Genomic DNA, 22,499 nt, shown 5'->3' on the forward strand with positions numbered 1-22,499 from the left:
AAATAGTGAAAATTTAAAGTTACTGCAAAAGAACTGAAGATTTAAGTAGAAATACCTAGAAGAGAGGTTTCTGAAAAATATGTCTCAAGGGGAGAGGAGCCACCATATTCAGATGATACATATTTTCTGATGGCTGATTATTCAACTTGAGATGAAGAAGTTGGAGAAACATGCATGACCTCTTTAAAATGGTATACAGAGTTGGTCTTGCATAATAAGGCATGTAAGAGTCTGGGCCAGTCAAAATTCTAGGGCACCTATGTAATTTAATGTTCTTAATAAATGTGCATGGCTACAAAAGTGGCCTTTTTTCCAAGTTAAGGGCTCTGGCCAGAGACTCACAAGGCAAGTGCCCTGTTTCTTTTCAGGATGCCTGGTTATTCTGACCTTATTTGATCTGGTATATTTTAGGGGGGGAAAAAAGGGCTACTTGTAATAAAAAAAAAAAAAAAAACACCCTCATACTATACTGTCTTATATTGCACTAGAAATCCCTGACTAAAATGTGAACCCCACACACTTGCTGTGGTCCGTATCACAGGCATTCTCCAAAGGACCCAGCTTATATATCATAGTTTCTACTGCCCAGCAAACTGAATTTGCTTTAATTTCATTAAACTCATACGGAAATTACAAGAGGATTTGGAATAAACCTTTTACAGGCATGAAAATGAAGTTGAAGAATCTTTGTCCAGTTTCACACCAGGAACATGTAGCATGAACCAAATAATCATTCTTTTAACCCATATATTTCATATTTGGTTTTGCTTGAATTATCCTGATATTACTTCAGTTCTTTATTACCCTTTACAAGGTACAACTTATCTTTATCTTCTTCTAATTGTACCAAACAATTCTGATTTGGTGACAAAAGAATAAGGCAGGAGGCTCTTGTTATCATTAACTCAACTTCAAAGCATAATGCTTCAAAGCACACTTTTAGAAGACCAATGTAGAAATGGGTAGGAACCTGTAAAGAAGCCTTACTGGTAATGTATTTGTTTCCCAGGTAGGAGGTATCTCTGACTATTCCACAAATATAGAAAAAAAGGGGGATTCCATTATGTTATGTTTGTAAACAATGCCAACTTACCAAGGCAGGTCCCTTCTTGAGACAGCTTTCTACAAAGAATACTATTTAGTGGATTATTGGTTCAATCTGACTATGATGTCATTATTTCCAAGATCTTGAAAGAGACTATTTTGTTTGGGGCAGCTGTAGACTCTATTTCAAGAATTGTACAAAAGCACCTTTATTCTCTAGGAACCCAATTAAAAAAATGTTTATCTTTACAGTTTAACTGCTGTCAATCCCTTCTGCAACAGAACAAGAACTTACAAGTGAGTGGCACATTGGATCTAGCCACAGGCCATTCATTTAACTTTTAGAACTTGGCTCTTACCATTGTGAAGAAACAGCTAACTTTAATGGACAACTAGCAACAAAACTGTTATATCTGTTCACAAATCGATTTCATACTTGAATACTAGGTTTTTCAGAGAGAATTTAAATGGCTTCTGTTAATTGTATATATTTATAATCCAGCCCCTGGGACTTAATGCAATTCACCAGTGCTTAGTAATTACAATAGAAATTCATCAGTAAAAAGAAGTGAGCCTCTTGTCTCATGATAACCAAGGAGCCTAAACATCCCTTTTTCAGAGTCCTGAGAAAGATTACTCTTCTTTTCCCTTCACTCATCTTCCTTTTACTCTCTCTCTTCTCCCTTGCCCTCAAAAAGCATGAGAGCTTGCATACACAGGCCCATATACAAACACATACACACAGCCCTTCACTGACTTGGCTTTGACACAGAGGTCTACTGCAAAGCATTATAGAGGAATCCCTTTATCAAGATGTATGGGACTTTAAATGAAATAAGGCATTATAAATAATTGCCATCATTCTATCATTCTTTGAAAATGCATTCTCTTAATCAGTGCAGTGCCAAAGTAGACAGAGAATGCTCAATAGGTTAAAAAAAAGCCACCAACTTGCATGTTTCAGGAGCCAAGGGGAAAGATAGGTAATCAATTGTACTCTCCCTAATGTGGTCAAAATTCATACTTTTGCATACATGTTGAATTGGATGCAACCAAAAATACCAATCATACCCATTTACCACAGGTATTCTACCCAGGTGTGTGAAGGGTGAGAATCTAGAAATACTGGCCCTACAACTTTCAAGGCCATCTATTAAGCCATAAACAAATGAAACAAATATTTTCATCATATCTGATGCCATAAGAGACAACCAACAAGTCTGTATTATCCTGTCTGCTTTCAGAATCTAAATAACTGTTTATTTGCATATATTCCCAATGAGAAACAAACTAATAGTGGCCTCCTTTCAGAAACAGAAGCCCAGACCAGCAGATGCACAGCCATGATCTAATAAACCTAGAAGTAAAGTTTCAAAACCACCAGCCACACAAAGTTATTACTATAAATTGGTGAGCATACCAATGTTTCTTAATATCCTTTTCATATCAAACTAGAGGATCTAATTGAGGAATGAGATGCAGCCTAGGGGAAATTTCCAAGGTGAACTTCCTAATGTTTCTGAGATACCTACATGAAGGGTGGAGTTGCAAGACATTTTGAGCTTATGAGATGACTGCCAAACTGACAGGAGCACATAGAAAAGAAGATGAATTTTAAGATCTCAAAATTGAAATAAACAAGTAAAAAAACTCTCACTAAATTAAAAAAGAGTAATAAAACATAAGAGTATTTCAAATTTCTACAATTTGAGAAATCTTTATAGCAAGAATTAGCTCTATATATCAAGACAAATTGAAGTTTTAATGAGAACTTCCAGACTTTGAGGTATCAAGTAAGCATAGATTTAAAGTCAGCCAATAATATCAACACTGAGATTTTTTTTTGTGTATTTGAGAATGAGGTTGTTGCTTTTACTATCAGAATGAATTGTACTTTGGTGGCTGGAAAAAAGGATCTAAGAGTTACCTGCTGGCTCTTTCCTGAGCTCCCTATAAATAAAAGCACATGTTTTCAAGATGGCTACCTGAGCTTCCAGGTATTGTCTGGGACTGGGAAACAAACTCTACTTTGCTAACTAGCCTACACTAATATTAAACCCACTTTATCTTGGACACATTATTATCAACTGAACCAACTGGCTCAGACACTTATGACTGACAATGTAAGAAGATGTAGTGGACTGGTTTTAATTGCCAAAAAAGAAAAGAAAAGAAATCATCTAGCCTTCCATAAGAGGGACAATGTACTATGATTTAAAAGAAAGATTATACATTGTGTTGCATTTCTACAGCAACTTGCACCTGAAGATCTTTAGTGACTTTTCAGACATTAATTCCCATAATATGCTAGGATGCCAAAGAAGAGAGAAAGAGCATTCATCTTACTTTACAGGAAAGAGAAAAGCTTAATATGGGTCTCCCAGCAGCTCCAAACCCATACTCCCATTCCCAGACTGGGTGGACAAGAGACAGGCCAACCACTAACTTTAGCCAGACAGATGGGCCCGACTGAGAATTTCTATCATCTTGTTTCAAATTGCACATAGTCATTATACATGTCATTCCCCTCACTAGATCATAAGCTCCTTGAGGGTAAGTCTCCCTCAGTCATAACTGTATGCTTTCATACTGCCTAATATAGTGCTTTGTTCCCAGTAGACATTAAATACACATGTGAGGCGATGAAACTGAACTCTATACATTCTATGCACTATGTAGCTCTGAGTACATTTTTCATAATGTTGTACAAGTCTATATGCCTACTCAAAGCAGGTCTGAGACAAAAAGTTATGTTTGGAGATATGGGCACTAGTCTAACTGCCAAGATATTGGGCATGATATAGAAACCAGCTATCATTTGATTATCAACACCTCATTTTTTACTGTAAGACTTTGTAATACCCAAAGAGCTTCTATGTCTTGCTCTTATTTGAGACAGACACCAGCATGTGAAGAAAGAAGTAGCATCCTTATTTTCCACATGAGGAATTAACAGAGTATAAAGATTAAGTGGCTTACCTAGTGTCACAAAATAAGTGAAAAAACAGACTAAAATCTCAAACTCTTCTCAATTCCTTTCCCACTACACCAATACAAAGTGTATCCAAGTAAACCCACAAATACACCCACACTTCATATATACACTTTTATCCTCCCAAAATATGCATATGACACTTCTAGCTTTTTTGCTTCAACCCACTTCAGGATGGTACTTACTGATTTTAGTTGCTTTTCTCATCCAAAGACCCAAGGCTAGGTGATTTACTGACAGATTTCAACAGGTTTCCTTAGCCTGTAATACCAATTCTTAGACGGCCTTGTTTTGGAGCTTGTCTGTTCTGGGGCATTCACCAAGGGAACTCTGCTATCAGAGACAGGGGTGTGCTGTTTCAGAGAGCCTTGCCTGGGAGATACCATTACAGTGTGTAATGGAGGGAAGCCATTTCTAAGATCATTTGATCAGGAGGAGCTGAGCTACTTGTTAGGCAGATTTACAAAAGCAGCCAGACAAGCAAGGGAGGCAACTAGCTCTTTTTACAGCTGCCTAGTTTCAATCTTAGATCCTGCAAAAGATTACTGACACACATACAAGCATACTCACATAGAATAAATTCATGTTCTCTCTCATACACGCAAGAGAATGAGGTATGTTCTGCTGTAGTCTTATTCTCTGCTAACATATTTATGAGTTATTTCAATTGTTTTGAGCATGAACTTGACATTAATTGAATCCAATAAGCCAGCATATTATAGCTGCAAATTTCAATGACAGGTTGCAAACAAGGAAATCGATAGGTATACCCCAGCATCCAGACCTCATATACTGCATATATTATGTGAGACAATTCATTCTTTTTCCAGTTGCTTCTTAAGCTTATAAATGTATGCAGCACCATACTTTATTATTTATTGTGTAGGCTACATGAGATAATGCCAAGAAAATGCTAATGACCATCTGATGTGTATTTATGTTAGCAAATTGATTCATTATTACAGCTTTCAGCTTTGCATTTCCAACACTGGTGATTCTAAGAAAAGAAAAGAAAATGCATAAAGAACAGAAGTAGAAAAAATTTTAAGCATGAAAAAGTAACTACCTTAAAAGGTGTTTCAAAGAAATGTGTGGGAAAAAGTAAAGGAAGTAAAATCTAGTAATAAAACATTTCCTAGCTCTCAAGCAGAATGTAGTATCCTAGAAAGCATTAGGACAGAAAAAAAATAGATACAGATTAACAGCCTAAGAGAGCAGGATATGGTAAACCAACATCTTGAGTCTCTGGAGTTCCAGTTGCTCTCTGTTACTATACATGGGTGATAGTTATACCCTTCCCCTACCCACTCCAGCGAAAGAGCCACAAATTTCTTCAAATCCAAGACTAAAATTTCAAGTCCAGTAATTTTTATGGCTTTCTGTATACTATATAGATGCCTAGACATTGTCTTCCCACCTGTGTGTCATGGCTCATCATTCTACGTCCTTGCTGTAGTCCCAATTTGTCTGTACCAAAATAAGCTTTCTACATGGAAGGTGCTCCCTGCATGTCTGAATAGAAGAGCTACATGGGGTCAATTGAGACCTTGGTATTATTTCTAAACCAGGAATTTAGATCAATTTAGCAATGTTCATATTTCACCAAAAAAAGACAACTTGCCAGAACTAGAGATCAAAGAATTTGAACCAGCATAAAATGCAACAACTCTTTCCCAAGCTGTTGTTCCTTGACCTAAGTTCACATGCTTACATTTTAAAAGGGCTGGCCATACATGTCAGCATCTTATCTGAGGATTATGGCTAAGGAAGAGGAAATACTATCTATGAAGAAAAAAAAAAGGGGGGGTGTTCTCTCAAATACTGAAGGAAGAATGGGACATCACAAGATTTACTTTCCATATATTCCTCTTCCCAAATGTTAAAGAAAACTGGCCATGGGTCTAAGAAAAGATTATATTCCTCCCAAAGAAAATTCTTCTAGAAACCAAAAGCCAAATCTGAAGGATGACCTCACAACAGAGCATGTTGGCTTTCTCATGGCTTTCCTCTGTACAACTTACACAAATCTTCATTTGCAAGCTGTTGTATCCACCAAATAGGGCATTCCCTTTGCTTCCCATTACTCTACTTACCTGGTTGCAGCTGCCACTGTGCACTTATATAAGATATGGCTTATCATTGGTTCATGTTAGAGCAGATCCCTCTCCAGCACAAAATTAACTTTGCTTCCCCAGTGCTCATATACACACACAAAAAAGGGTACCATGTGCCTAAATCTTTCTGTGGCCCTTGGAAGGCTGAAATCAGAGAGCTCAGCCCTCGCCTCAAGATATAGTATTCTGATAGAAAAATGGTAGATAAAGCAGAAGCAAAGTTTGGAGCAAAGATCTAAAATCAGTAGGCCTGAGGGGGAATCAGTTAGTAGTTCCCAAATTATTCCTGTAGACTATAGCTTACAACACATCCTAACAAAAATTTGGGGGAGAAAAAGGGGAAGAAAACTTGGTGTTTATAATAAAATATATATATAACTCTGCAAATGATGTTCATCTCAGAGTATTTTTTAAATCCTCACCAGAGGATATCTTTTCCACTGATTTTTTTTTTTTTTTTTTTTTAGAGAAAGTTGAAGGGGGGAGGGAAAAGGAGGGGGAGAGGGAGAGAAATCTAGAGAAAGAGAAACATCAACTTGAGAGACACATTCATTGGTTGCCTCCCAAATGTGCCCCAACCGGGGCCGGAGATCAAACCTGCAATCCAGGTACATGCCTTTGATCAGGAATCAAACCAGCAACCCTCTGGTGCACAGGTTTACACTCTAACCACTGAGAAACACTGGGAGGACGAGGATATATTATTTTGTATCGATTTGAGAGAGAAACATTGATCGGTTGTTCCCATATGGCTACCACCAGGGATTGAACCCACAACCTAGGTATGTGCCTTAACCAGGAATCGAACTCTCAATCTTTTGGTGTATGAGACGATGCTCCAACCAACTGAGCCACTCAACCAGGGCCAGAGTATTCTTTCTCCTTTGAGATTGAGCCTGATACATTCCTTGCACTCACAATCATGTCTGCCAGCCACCAGCCAGTTGCGAGGCCTTTAGCAGGTCACCCAGACATACTCTATATTCTTCTGCCCAGCTTAATAATAAGGGTCTGTAGGTTACACAGCTGTATAAAAAAATGAAAAGATCTTGTATCAGCCTAACATAGCTTTTTAAAGGAAAGTAAACTAATTACATGCGATCTTCTTGTTGATTTCTGGTTGACTTCTATTTCAAAGAACCCTGAGACCAAAACCATGACCTACTACCCTTTGAGGGGCCAGATAGTAACTGTAAGAAACCCATCTGTGCACTTATTCATTTATTCAAACAACAAATATTTATTTAAGTTTATGTGCTAGGCACCATTCAAAGTGTTAGGAGTAAAGAACTAAACACCCAGCCCTGAGTGAGGCTACATGTTTGAGCAGTGGGTTTTATCCTTGGCTGCCATCTAAAATGTATAATAAATACATAGATAAAAACATAACTACAAAATAAGTAAGGGCATGTATATTGCAAAACTAAGTGTGCAGAAAATAGAGGACTGCAGCAGTTCAGAAGAGGGCAAGGCTCTCATTAACTGATTGCCACCCTATTGTATGAGAAATCTGTGCCAATGATCATACCTTCATACATTACACAATTGTTTAATATCCTTCCAAAGAACATCATTGTTTTGCCTTCCATTTCCATGCTACTAACATTCATATATACTAGGTATTATGTCAGGTACAGATCACATACAAAGAGAGATGAATAAAGTCTAGTTCCTGTCTTCTAAGAGCTCATCGTTCAGTGAGAATGGCAGGCATGTATACACATAATAGAGAATGTGATGCAACCTAGGTAGGCATAAGATGCTTTGGAGAGACAGAGCATGAAAGTTATTTAATGTTCCCAGGGGGATCAGAAGATATAGCACTTGAGCAGGTTGTTGAAGGATGAGTAGGAGTTCACCAGTATTTGAAAAGTGGAAAGCACTAGGTTGGTGTAAGCCATTATTCAACAGTGTATTTTAACCAACAAATACCCCAAGCATGGTAGATTTGTGTGCATTTTTTTAGCTTGTTCGCATTTCTGTTGAACTAAGTGATGCCGGTGTTATGTAAAGAGAACAGATCTCACTAAACTCTGGAAGAAAGTAACACATACAAAACTTTTTTAAAAAAACAAAAATACTTGCTCTTGATGAACTACAAAAGAAGGATCAATATGGCTTGACACAAAGCATTTTCTATAGCTATATCCATATATGAGCAAGGCAGACCTCTTTTGAGGAACTGTATTAAGAACAGGACACTTGGGAAAAGAAATTCCTTGCTTTCTCTTAGAAGAAATCGCTTTTCTTGGAGGAACTAAGTTGCATCTTGCTATGCACTTTTAATCTGGGTGGAAGGTCTTGAATTTTAGTTAGTAGGTCTTTTATAAAACCAAAGAATTGTCTCTCACAAAAGAAGAATAGCTAATTCCAGCTGCACTGCTGGCTTATTATGTGACCTTGAGGAAATCATTAAACCTTCATAAATTCACTCATTTAGCATTTACACAGTGTCTAGTTTGTTCTTAGAAAGACTGAGGATGCTCTGGAAGGGCAGCAGAAGAAGGGCAGTTAATGCTGCCCAGAGGAGTCAGAGGATACAGAACTTGAGCAAGGTATTGGAAGATGAGTAGGAGCTTACCAGGTTCTAAGGTGGGCAATAAACAAGGTACAGTCCCTGTCCTTGAAGAGATTTAAAATGTAATAAATTTTGGTCATGATAGCTCAATGAAAAGATGACAACAGGTTGCTACTAAAGGATAGGGAAAGGAACTCTTAACAGCCCGAGGAAGGAGACTTTACAGGGGAAGTACACTTAAGTAGAATTTAAAAAACAAAATGACAACAACAAAAAGAACAAGTAACCTAACCAGGGGAAGGGCAACAGTTGTTAGGGCCCACAGGAGATTATAGACAGGTTCCTTGTCAGGTGCAAGGAACAACAGTTGTTAGGGCCCAGAGGAGATTATAGACAACGTAATGTATTAGAGGAACTGCAGAAAATTGGTGTCACTATAACAAAGAGAAGGGATGGAAAAATATAAGATCTGTACAGATCAAATGAAGAAGGGTCTTGTATGCCTTTCTTTGAGGTTTAGACACTTCTTGCCTAGATGAAGAGGTTTCAAGTAGTAGAATGGTAAGATTAGCTTTGAATTTCAGAACTATTATTCAGATGACAATGTAGCAGATGTCTAAGGCTGAAGACTTTGGGAACTTTTCCTTCATGAAGTGGGATGTTCCACATAGCAACATGAAAGTAATTTTGAAAAGACAACACTGAGAAAATGAACCAGGAGCAACAAAGCACAGGCAGTATGGGAACAGAAAGACAGGAAAAACTAAATTTCAAGAAGGGCCTCTATTTTGGATGTTGGCCAAAGATGGAAAGGATGCTAGGCTTAGTGGGATGAACTGCTGTCATGACTCTAAATGGAGATCTGGGTTGAAATATATTTCTATCCTAAGAACCTCACAGGAGTTTGGTAGGCCTAAAGGTTTTTTGGGGTATTTTTTAGTCTTTAGGAGATTTCCAGCTTTACTGAGGTAAAATTGACAAATAAAAATTATGTATAAGGTATATAATGTGATGGTTTGATATTTGTATACACTGCAAAATGATTTCCACAATCAAGTTAATTCACACATCCATCACCTCACATTGTTACCTTTCTTTTTTTGTTGTTTTGTTTTGGTATAGTGAGAACACCTAAGATCTACTCTCTCTTAGCAAATATCAATTATACAATACAGTATTATCAACTATAGTTACCATGCTGCACATTACATCCCCAGTATAGCTTTTAATTTTTGTTTTGTTTCAAACAGAACAGTGCCTCAGTTTCTGTTTGTTTGTATTTTTGTGGGGATTTTTAAAATGAGCATAAACAACTAGCTTAAAATGGTGATTAAAAAAACAACAAATGAAGCCAGTGTGATGATAACAAATATGATTATGTTGGATGCCCTTTGTATTAGCAGTCATTGGATCACCAGTAATATAATCATATTCCCAAGAGTATAATAAGAGCACATTATTCTGGTTTTGGCCAACAGAACTGCACTTATAAGTTTTATAGAAAATTCATAGACTCAACAAACAAGCATAAAAATTCTACAAAGACTAAATAGCTGCAAAATGGACTGGGAATATGTAAATTTTGTATAAGTCAATATACAAAGAAGAGAAAATAAACACAATGACATTTGATATCTCGGTAAAAATTAAACTAGGAATATCTAGTGGGAAGCAAAACAAATATGTATCTAAACATCTTGTCTTTGAGAGGTATTACACTACCTTGCAGGTAATGAAAAGCTGAGGGAAATGTCAATTCGCATGTGGTGGAAAAAAATATATCTCTAGCTAAATCTATTCCTGTCAATAGATATAGCAATGTTAAGACAACAATTACAAATACAGTAGCAGCAGTTCTAACATGTTTATTAGGCATTATGATATTAATTTGGAGTCCATCAGCATGGGAGTAAGATGCAACTGGACAGTTTATTATTTTCAGCCCATGTATCCAGCTCTCCATTGAACCATTTCATAATGCATGTCCCAAACTCTGAACATTTGGTATTACTCTAGCAGCATGAACAGAACCACACAGCATGCCTCGACTTTTGAAGGTGAATAGTACCTCTGCCTCTACCAGCATCAGGAGTCTCTTCAATTCCTCCTCTCCCAAGTTTCTGTGCCAGCAAATGAAGGTGACAACAGGGAGAACCTCACTATTTCAAGAGGAGAGTTGGAGAATTAGAGGGGATGTTTGAATTAACAAGAAACATTGCTGCAATGGTCAGAGAAATGTGTCCTAAAATGAAAAGGAATTGAGGAAACTCCATGGGTTAATTCTGTTTTTAGCTCATCTTCTTAAGTAGGAATGAGCACTGACTCTTAGCTTTTGGTTAAAAAGAAATAAAGACTTAAAGGAAAGCAGGCAACAAGTGCTATGAAAATGGGGTCTTTGGCTGCAAAGAACCATACTGTTTCTCTGTTATAAGGTTCTGTCCCTTTGAAGATGCCTACCTCAAAGGGTTGTGATAAGGATAACACTAAGATCTATAATTTGTAGAACACTTACTATAAGCTAGACATTGTGGTAAATACTTTCATAGATTATCTCATTTCATCCTCATTACAACTCAATGAAGTAGATGTTATTAGTGTCACTCTTACTTTACATATGAGGAAACTGAAGACTAAGGGGGATAAGTAATTGACTCAAACAAGGTTACATAGCTAAGAAGTGGTTAAACTGGGATTTTAATGCTGGTCTACTGACTTCAGAGGTGGTGTTCTTAATGTCTCTATCATAATGGATGAATGAGTTATTAAATGTTTTTAAAAGTATAAAATATCACATAATTGCAAAGGTGTGGGTCTCCTCACTTACAGCTTTTCACTGCATTAATGTGAATTCAGGCATATGCATTTTTCCCTTCCTAAAATTCAGCCTGTCCTGTAAATTATATAATTACTTTTGGTGAATCTTGGTATACCAACAGAAACTACCAAATGTAATTGGCCAAGCTACTCTCTAAAACTGTCTCCTGGTGGAGGTGGTACAAAATTTCCATCAATGTATATAGCTCATTTTTCTTCCTCTACCTTAGGCCCAGTGACAAGGAGCTCTTTTACACAATCTTCTGGAAAGATGGTACAGCTCTGTGCTGAGCAAGATGTCTACAAGGAGGTTTGCTTTGGGAAGTGATTTCCTTATATCCTGACTGCTATTCTCAATCACTCATGGGCCCTCAAAGCCTTTGGAGTCTGAAGACCACTGAATTACATCATAAAGATTCTTCTAATCCCAAGCTTCAAGATGGTTGCCTTGTTCTGCTATTTCATAGTGACTTCATCTTTCCCACTTAAATGAAATAACTTAAGGGCAGATTGTTTCTTTCGCTCATCTGAATCTCCCTCTGGGCCTAGTGTTATGTGAGACCTATTGAAGATCTTCCATCTAATCTGGTAATGTCATTGGAATTCTAGGATAGAGAAAGAGAGGCACTGGACCTGTCCTGGCAATGTGTTGCTGTCCACACACCACTTTCAGTTTCTTAAATGAGCTTTACAAGTAGCTGCATTGGGTCCAACATTATAATAGGCATGGGGAATCCAAAATAAGTAAGATGATGTGGTATCAAAGAAGTTTTCAATCCAATGGCAGGTGTTTGGGGTGGTAGGTGGTATTCCACAGTATAGGTGTTTCCCCATAGTGTGTGAGAACCCATATCAAATTGCAGCTTAGTCATATTTTGCACTCATTTGTAAACCAGAGAGACTCCAGCAGGAGAAGCTGTAGGCTAGGGAGATTGCTACAAGGTGCTTTCATGTTTCCAAATCTCTGGTTAGGGAACTGAGAGGGCACATGGCTCCGGCACCAGGTTTCTGGTCTACTGGGTCACTTCCTCCCGGGTTTTGTGCTTCCTTTTTATCCTCTTACAAGGAAATCTATAGTCTGTCTGGCATGCAAGGAAGTTTCTTTAGCTTGTCTTTATCCATGCTTATTGAGAAATTTTCTGTTAACTTGTTAGTAACAGCTGTTGAAATTCCAGTGGGGTCTATGGATGCACATTCACACACACAATAGAATTTATTTTATCATCCTGCTAACTCATTAACCTTTTCTTTCTCTTTCTTGAATACCATGTTCCTGGGTTAATGGGTTAAAAATAGACCTGGCGAGACCAGTGGTGCCTGATTGGAACAAGGCTGCCCTTTCCACGTGTCCAATCCACCGGCAATTTCAGACCACGAACATAAAATTGGGGCACACACTTTAGTATAGGAAAACACTGAATGCATAAAGGAACACATCCTTCACCTTGCCTTCCCCTTGGAAGAGAAATAAGGTATCAAGTTTAGCTGTAGACTCCTAAAAAAAGCAATAAACATCTAAATCCCAACCTCTTTTGGGTTGGACTGGGTAAGGTTCTACTAGAGATGATTTCTGTAAAAGGAAGCTAGCAAAAGAATCTAAAACTTGATCTGTTTGTTTGAGCTTTCTCTTTTTAATCCTAGACATAAATTCCACTCCTTTCTGCTCTGGAAAGATCTAGGTCCCATTAGCACCCTGGCTGAGAGCAACATTCTTTCTTTGGCCACAGGTTGCTGGAAAACCTTTTGGCAGGGGTGAAAAGAGTAGTAGTAGCAAGTAGGAAAAACGAATGACAGCTATGATTATAAACTATTACTTGCAATTGGGTGTGTTGCAGTGTATGAAGGTGTGAATGTGACAATTATCAGTGTAAGGCATGTATAAGAGTTTGGCAAAGTATGTATGGGTGTGTGCATGAGAGTGTGGGTTGCTATAAGCATTTTTGAACCAATGTGAGTAGATATGGGTCAATGGGATCATCTCAGTTGAGGGAATGTAGGTTAGTGTCAATGTGAGTATGTATCAGTGTCAATGTGTCCATCTGAGAGTCCAGGTAAGAGTCAATGGAAATTCAGGGGAATGTGCCAAGTGAGAGTCAGTGATTTATGCATCAATGACCGTGTGGGCATGTGGGTCAGTGTGAGCAAATGTATCAGTCAGTGTAAGGAAGGATATGACAGGATGACTGTGAGTCTGAGCGAGGGTCAGTCTATGTGGAATCAGTCACTGCCTCTGTGTGATTCATATGTGTATTCTTGTAAATTGACTGTGACAGTGTGAATTGTGTAGGTTGGTGTGGTGTTTGTCAAGGTGAATGCAGTCAGTGACTATGTCACTACATGTGTACTGGTAAGAATGTGTATAGCAATGTGAGTGAGGGTGTATCAATGTGAGAGTGGGAATGTGTAAGAATGTGAGTGTGTGGGAAGTGTGATTGTACTAGTGCAAATATGTGTGATGTATGAATGGGAGTTGGTGTATGAGAGAGTGTACTGTGAATGGACATGAGTGTCAGAGAGTATGGCTGTGTGTCCATGGGGATGTGTGGAAGGGTATGATTTTGAGTGTGCAGTTGTGAATGTGAGAATATGTGAAAACGTGAGAATGTAAGTATTCTGTGAAAATGTAAGAATATAACCCTAGGTGTGCAGTGTGACTATGTGTTCCTGTTAAATTTTGTGAGTATTGAATGTGAGTGTGCATATGTATGTACATGTTAGTGTATGTCAAGGTGACTGCAGCTGTGTGTATGTGTATGATTGAGAGAGTAGAGTGACATTGTCAGTGAAAATGGCTGAATTTATGAAAGTGAATGTGTTTGTGATTATATTTGACGAGCTTGGTGAAGAGTGCAATTATGCTTCCGTGGGAAAGTGAGTGTGTGAATGTGGATATGTATCAAAATAAGTGTGTTTCCATGTGTAAGCTTGATTATGTGTGAATATGACAGGATAGGGAGATTGTGCCAGTATTGATTATATAAGAGCATGTAACTCTGAGTGTAAGAATTCTAGAAAGTATTAAAGCTTAAATGGGAGAGATTGTTTTTATGGTGTGAGCATGTATAAATGGGAACATATGAGTTGGCATGCATATGTGTGTATTGCTGTGATGGGTTATAAGTTGTTTATATGTGTGAATGTGAGGAATAAATAGTGATACTGCAAATACATTGGAGTGACAGAAATTGTGTATATATCTATGAGAAACAAACAGAGGAAAGTCAATTTGTGCATAGAATGTATGTAATTGTGTAGAAATTTTAGGCTTCAGGGTGATTCTTTCATCTGTGTGCATGTGAATGTGAAAGTGTGAATGTGTATCAGAATATAAGAAAACATAAAGGTGTGAGTGAGAATATGAGAGTGGGTGTATGGCAAGAGTAAGTGTGTGTCAGTATGAAAATATGGATGTATAAATGTATGTATCAATGTGTGGCAGTAAGGATGTTCCTGTACGTAGTGGGTTTGTAAATATGATTGTGTGATGGTGGGGGATAAGTGAGATTATCACTATGAATGTGCCCAGTGTGAAAATTAAGTGTGAGTCAAGAAGCAAATATTGTGTGAATGTACGAGTATGTGAGTGTGTTTGTGAGGGTGTGTATGAGCACTGAAGGATATTCAAATAATTTGTGATTCTGAGAAATTATCTAGGAAGTATCTCTTCCCAAAGTTCCATGTGTCCACTTACAGGCAAGTTACATAGCAACTCTCAACTTCTGTCTCCTCATGGGTAGAACAGTGATGATAATAATAGGTACCTTGAGATAGTATCACTTTTATAATCAGAAACAAATACAGTAACTATTAGAAAAACATACTACCTTGCAAAGTTACTGTAGAATCAAATTGTCTCACACAAGTAAAATGCCTAGTGTAGTGTTGGCAACAGTAGCTACTCAATAAATACAAGTCATTATTGCAGCTGTCATAGAACACCCAGGAAAGACCCATGAGCTTGCTTCTTAGTTTAGCCAGTTCTAGTTACCTTCTGTTGTTCAAGGTCTATAAAGGATCCTCTAGCAGAGCATCTCTAGAAAGTTGAATGCATCAGTATCGGCAAGGCTGTAATTTCATACCTTTAATTTCACAGCTGAAACTCTGGAGCTTCGCCTTCACGAGAAGGCATCACATAAACACCTGTTGCTGAGCTGCAGTTTTCCTTTGTCCTGTAGGGCCAGGACAGGCTCAGTTTGAAAGGGAATTAGATTGAATATTCCTTGTTTGTTTTTGTTTAGTTTGTTTTTCTCTTGGATGTGTTTTTTTAATTTTTATTTTGGTTGTTTGTTTTGACTTAGGCTACATGAGAGATGTTTAAGTAACTGACAAAGAGACAGACAGAAGACCAGATAGAGAGGCAGAGGGACAGTAAGATACAAACAGGTGTCTGGACTGCAGTGTATAGCAAAAGAAGGCCAGATGGAGAAGTCAACAAAGGAAGCTATAGCAGCTGCTTGAGAGGCTAAGAGACAGAGAGATGATCAGACAGGCCAAAAAACCTGAAAGTAGAGAGGAAGAGAGAGAGACCCAAATTGAAAAGCTGCTGGGGAGCTATCAGGCACTTGTGAAAGGCACTAGAAACCTGTGAGACCTAGTCCCTACTCTTGAAGAGCTTAAAGTCTAGTTTACCTGTCAAGATGAATACTGCAAAAACCATGCAAGAATGATTTCAAGCAGTAAAGAAACAAGAGCTGCACTACATGCTAGACTCGAGTGTTCTTGGAGAGTTGGGGAAGGAAATATTCCCCGGTTGGGTGGGAAGGCTGAAAGAAGTTTCTGGAAGATTTAAGTTAAGAACCTAGGATGATTGGGTTGGGGTTACACTTTAAATAAGCAGGTGAAATTAAGGTTTTGAGGTAGTAGAATTTATAGGAACCAATTGGTAAATTTGTGGCATGTGGCTGAAATGCCACTTTAGCATCAGGAAAGCAGGGGGAAAAGAAATGACAGCTTGATGGGAAGCAGGTCTGTGTTATACTAAAGCTCTCAGATGGATCTTGACATTAGTGAAGGACTTGGCAGTGACTGTGAGTGTGTTTCTCCCACTCCCCGTAGGATGTAGGTCAAGACTGTCATTCTCATATTATAAATGGAGGAATCAAGAGATAAAGGGCAGCTATACTGGGCACAATTCCCCAGAAAGAAGGGGCCATGCCTTGGGGTCTAGCTGATGAGGCTTAGTCAGTGCCTTTAAAGTTGGGAGCTCTGGTGAAAAGGTGGCATTTACCTGGACTTAGAGATCCCTAACTCCCTACCCTGGAATCCATTACTCACCTCACACCACCACCGCTGCAGGACCTTAGCATGGGTGGGTGCTGCCCATGAGAAGAGGCCAGGCTGCCTTCAGCTCCGATGAACTCAGTGCTGGGTACACCAGCTGCCACAAGATGCAAGGACTCAGCTGCTCTTTCTTGGGGAAAACCTGCCAAAAGAAGCATTTTGGGGGAGCGGGAATATCTTTCCCCACCTGCTACTACTCCCTCATCCAACCCTCCAAACATCACATACACACTACAGTGAATTTCAGAAAATCCTTTCAAAAGGCAGAGAATCAGAGCAGTATAAAAAAACATTATTACATAAGGATGAATAAATCCAATGTGACAGATGTGAAATATTTGCATATTTACTGGAGGTAGCATAGTCCAGTGTACCATGGAAAACAGAGATGATAGCAAATTCAGGTGGGTTCTGAGGATACCTGAGCTTCCTGAAGACCTGGCACTGTTGTTCATTCCTCAACTCCAAGTCTCCACCTCCATTGCCATTTTCTTCTCTCAAAAACCTCCTTCACTACGGCGGGACATACTCTGAAGTCTCCTATATCATCTCACAGCTGCTGAGGGCCTCAGCCTCTGATCCTAATTGGAAATTCTCTTTGCCTTCTCCTATCTCCACCACAAGGATGTCTTTTACAATCTTCCCAAGATTTTTGTCTGGTAATATATACTGGGGTTGTTATTTTTATTTGGTCTGTGTGGCAATTTACCCTATCTTCCCCACAGAGGTTTCCATGTCCAACCATGAAAGACATGGAATCTCTTTAACCCCTCTCTTTTCTGCCTTTCCACACATTCACTTGAGCCTCTCAAGGGTTTAGCACTCTCAAGGAGACCAAACTTCCTTTGACAGGGCCCCAAGCTCTGCATTCCTTCTTACTCTGTCCCCCTTTCTTTCCACAGTGTGTGTCCTCAAAGAAAAGCAGCTCTTATATATAACCCCCAATAAAGCCAGATCCAGGTTAGCACATCTATTAGAGGACACCAGAATACACAGGGTTCTAAGCCAAAGCCAGGGATGGGTGGATAGATGGATGGTTGGTTGGATAGTTAAAGATGGAGATAGCTAAATTAGAGCCCCAGGGAGCCAAGAAAAGCCCCATGATTCCCAAGGTCACTTTCTTGAATAAGACCAAACCATATCCCAGGTCTTCCACTTGTTCCTGGCAATACTCCAGAGCATGCCTGTTCCCCAGAAGCCCTGGCATTCCCTTTGTGCTGCCCACATGCACACTCTAAAAAGCTTTCCCAAATCCCACCCACTTTGCAGCTGCGTGGTGTGCCTGCAGCCTCCCCCACTGCAGGAGCTCATCCTGCAAGGTCACGGTAGGGTGGGGATACAAGAGTGAGGGCTGTCAAAGCTCCAGAGAGGAGCGGGACTCAAAGAGGGCTCAAGAAGGATGGCCACAAAAACCCCTTGCCTACCCTCAGACCTAAGAGCTAGTCCCAGGGAGGCAGCATGCATCCATGGTGGTGGGGAACAGTGTTAGAAGACCTGGAGGAAGGGGGAAATGCATCAGCCTGTAATAACCAAGCACATTCAGGCTTCTGTGCAAGATCCAGGCCTGCCTCCACCTTCCCTCATTCACTTATTAACTCCATGTAGCTTGCCTCAAACCTACCAGTTGCACAGCTGGAGCCAGTGTAGGTGCCACTGGCAAGACACAGTACTCCACCTGGTGGCCACACTCCTCCTGTAGGCCTGGGGGTGTGACTTGTGTGAGAACATGGGGGTTACTGCTCTCTTTACCATGTTGGATGCCTTGTGTGCTTATACCATGTTGGATATGTGCCGAATCATATCTATACTATGTTGTGTGTATATCAAGTCTGTATTATGTTGAGTACATGTGCAGTTATATTTATATCATGTTGTATATGTGTATCATGTCAGTACCACATTGTGTACATGCTGTAGGTCTGCACTGTGTTGTATGTGTGTTGCATATATTCCATGCTGTGCGTGTGTCTACCCTGTGGCTAATCCATATCATGTGTCATATGCTTATGCCACATTGTGTGTCTGTATCATGTTGTGTACCTATATTGCCTTGTGTGTTCACCTGTGGCTCAACCTCCTACCGGAGGCTGAGGTAAGGATTAGCGCACACATCTTGTGCTTACTAGCACCCCAGGCTTGCTGCATTCCAGCTTCCTGCCAGCATCTCTGTATGGGGACTAGAGCTGCCACCTTGTTGGGTATGGGATGAGAGAAGCTACAGACAACCACTGACTCTACCACAGAGCTCTCCCATGGCAAGTGCTTGAACCAGCACAGAAGATAGGTGGGAAAGGAATTCTGGAGCTGTTTTCAGGCTCTAAGAAGGAAACTCGGCACTGGGGTGGTCAGGAGGGATGGATCCTTCTCTCAACTCCCAGCCCCATCCATATATGAGAAAGGCCTACAAGAAGCCACAGCTTCCTGAGTCTCTCTTTCAGGCCAGTTGGAAGGACTGGAGCCCTTCTCCACAGAGAGTAAGAGCTGCACAAGTGTTTAGCACTGCCACCAGAGCTGGGCTATAAGATGGAATGTATGGGGAGCTCTGCTAAAGGCTTCTCCATTAAGGTCACTAGAGGGCATGATTGTGCTGATTGTTAGGGGCATTTCTCTTGAGGGTTGCAGAATTCCCCAAAGTACCCCTGGCTCAGAGAGAGAGATGGGGGAGAAAGAAAGGAAAGGACCTAAACCCCAAGTCAGGCCCTTCATTCACCCTCACCCTAAGTCCTTCTGTTTTGAAACTCGGGGAGTCAGGGCCAGTAGTGAATCTCTGCATCCCCTACCTCTCACCATATAAGATCCCCATAGAGCTTTTTCTGTGCTTGGTTATAAAGTCCTTAGCAGATTCTCCACGTGGACTTCTCTTTTCTGTATTTTTCACCATTCACATGAAATAAAAGTATAGCCATACTGGTGAAGAGATGAAATGTGTGTAAGAGTTGCAGGTTTGTTTTGTACTGTTTCCCCTTAAATGGAAAGCATGCAGAAAAGAGTGTGATTTAGAAGGGGTAATTTTGGGGGAGAGGGCTGCCCTTTAGCAGGCCCGTCTTTATTGCCAAAAAATAAAAATAAAAAAAATGGAATTCTGGAGCTGTTTTCAGGCTCTAAGAAGGAAAATCAGCACTGGGGTGGTAGGGGGGGATGGCTCCTTCTCTCAACTCCCAGCCCCATCCATATATGATAAAGGCCTACAAGAAGCCACAGCTGCCTGAGTCTCTCCTAAAAGGTCACAACCATTTTAGAAAACACCTCCTCCAAACCTCATCATTTGAAAGACAAGGAAACTGAGGCCCAGAGAAGGGCACACACACTCACATCAGAATGCCTGACTTCTGATTCCCAGGGTTCATTCCACACCAGATCCTGATCCTCTAGTCCTTAAAAAACTTCCTTCTCCAAATCCAGTCCACCCTCACCACACAGCAAAACCCTAGCCTCCAACTCTACTGTGTGACCTCCAATACCATCTTATTCCATCTTAAGGATCAGTCTCCCAGGCCTCTCTGTGGCCACACTTTTGGAACGATTTCCATTCTCTACCAGCACATTGTTCATTTATTCCCAATCTTCAAGGTTCACCTCTCCTATTTTGCTTCCCACCTGCAGACCAAGAGATAGCTATGCCATTTTGCCCCACATCACATCCCCTGGGTGCAGCAAAGATTGTCCCAACCTGCAGATAACTGACTGAATGTGCAAATTAGATACGGATCCATTGCACTGATTAACATTTCCAATTAAACTCCCAGTTAGGCTGTGTATGTTAGTGGCTCCAGTAATGACCCAGTAAGTAAATGCGAATACCTTCCAAAGTCACAGAGTGAGAAACAAAGCAACACATTTCTGGGGGGAAATGGAAACAGGCTGCTAGTCCTGGGGGTTTACTTGGTTCTTTGTTACCCCCATATCAGATATTACATGTCTGGCTGTTACTGGTTCCCAGGCTAGGGCTTCTCAAGTGAAATGGAGGACTCAGGCCTTGAGCACCACTGCATGCCCTTTCTTGCCCCCTGCTGGAGAAGCCTCATAATAGTGCCTAGATGGCAGGGGAGCCCACTCCAGGCCCTGCAGAGGAAATAGCCTAGTTTCTGGCAGATGGAGAGGTTGAGGAAAAACAGAGCAGCTGAAGGAAGCTTAAGCTGAATCCCAGATGCCTTGACAGCTGCCCTTACCTTCTAAGATAGTTGTTTTCACCATCCCTTAGCCTGCACAGGGTCCCATGTTCTCTTGCTTGGGAATGAGGGCTTTAATTGTATTTATTAATTTTGTTTTGAGCATGGGCCTGGCACATCTCATGTAAAAGCAGTCAACCTACCTGTCTTGGACAGATTCAAAGCTTCTCCAATCCCCTTTGGGTCCCTGTCCCTCCACTCCCTCTCCTTACCCAGGAAGAAAGAGCTGGCTGTTGAGGCTGCCACTCATGGAGTTTCTTCTTCCCTTGACCAGAAGCAACTGGTTCCTGAAGATGGGTTACATGGGTGGGAATGCTATTGATTCCCTAAATATGGAGAAATTGTCCCTGTAAGTCTGGATTGAGCCACAGGTACCTCAACCACCAAATTCCCCATCCCACTATGGAAATTAGAGCTTTTGGGTTACTGGCAAGACTTTTTTTTCTTTTCTCGATCAATTTGTTCCTGGCTATTCCATCAGATCTTACCTACCTACTCTGATTTCTAGATCTATTTTTATTTATTTATTGCTTTTAGAGAGGGAGGGAGGGGGGGGGAGAGAGAGAGAGAGAGAGAGATGGATTTGTTGTTCTGCTTATTTATACATTCATTGGTTGACTCTTGTATGTGCCCTGACTGAGGATCGAACCTGCAACCTTGGCTTACCAGGATGAAGCTCCAACCAACCGAGCTTGCCATGGCTACTCACTTCAACCTCATAGTACCTTAGTCTCTGACCTCCTAATAGCAGAGCTTCTAATGGGGGCAGCACTTCCCCATCCATCCCTGAAGTTATTCTTCATTTCCCTAACCTGTCATGTCCACTGCTCTTCCCCCAAAGACCTCAGCAATCTTGTTTTCTCTGTATACGATTTCCACCTCCAATTAGAAAGTCTGCAGTCTGTGGGAATGGTCAGCTAGTTGGAACATCCTCCAGGGTATTGTGGTCCCTTGCCTGCACATTTATTACAGCTGAACTTCCTTTTTCTGTTAGGTCTCTCCTGCAGGCCCATTTGCCAGCTTGAAGGGTCTGGTCTTTGACATCTCAAGGTCCCTCTGTCCTCTTTCATGGGGGGGGGGGTATGACATTTGTATCCAGAAACAGAGGTTGTCTCTCCAAGCCCTAACCTATTAATCATCCACTGCCATATTAAGTCCCTTTGCCCAAAGGTGCCTCTGATTAGGGGCTTTAAGTACCAAACCAAAGACCTACCCAATTATAATTTTGCAAATTGTCCAGTGAAAACTGCACTGACCTTTATACCTCGGTCATCTCAGGGCAGGGCCACAGTGTTATCACCAACAGGAATGGACCTCCTTCTGTTCCAACACCTCAGAAAGCCATACAGTTGGCCTGGATTTGAGTCTGCAAAACCATGAAGGGAGCAAGACTAACATGGCTAAAGGCTTCCCTGCTGAAAGCCAATTTTTAAAAATAGTGCTGCAACCACCCCTGTCATGCTTCCCCAAAGCCAAGCCACTCACCCTTCTCTCCTTTGCTTCTACAGACCATAGTCCAGAACCCTCAATTCCACAGTCTGGGACTGGATTCTGGAAGGTGGGACCAA

At 40.5% G+C, this 22,499-nt stretch overlaps 1 protein-coding gene across 1 annotated transcript in view; it reads right to left on the bottom strand.

Moving 5' to 3' along the window:
* Window positions 1–22,499, bottom strand: part of PAK3 (p21 (RAC1) activated kinase 3) — a 258,885-nt gene that overhangs the window by 94,331 nt on the left and 142,055 nt on the right. Inside the window, exons 4-6 of the mRNA XM_087829418.1 lie at window positions 22,417–22,482; window positions 22,188–22,297; window positions 16,757–16,904 (exon numbers count right to left, since the gene is read on the bottom strand). The gene's annotated coding sequence lies outside the window, so the exon portion shown is untranslated. The remainder of the gene's footprint in view (window positions 1–16,756; window positions 16,905–22,187; window positions 22,298–22,416; window positions 22,483–22,499) is intronic.

The sequence above is a fragment of the Miniopterus natalensis genome, chromosome X (assembly GCF_054644295.1).
Source record: "Miniopterus natalensis isolate mMinNat1 chromosome X, mMinNat1.hap1, whole genome shotgun sequence".
In the NCBI taxonomy this organism is placed as follows: Eukaryota; Metazoa; Chordata; class Mammalia; order Chiroptera; family Miniopteridae; genus Miniopterus; species Miniopterus natalensis.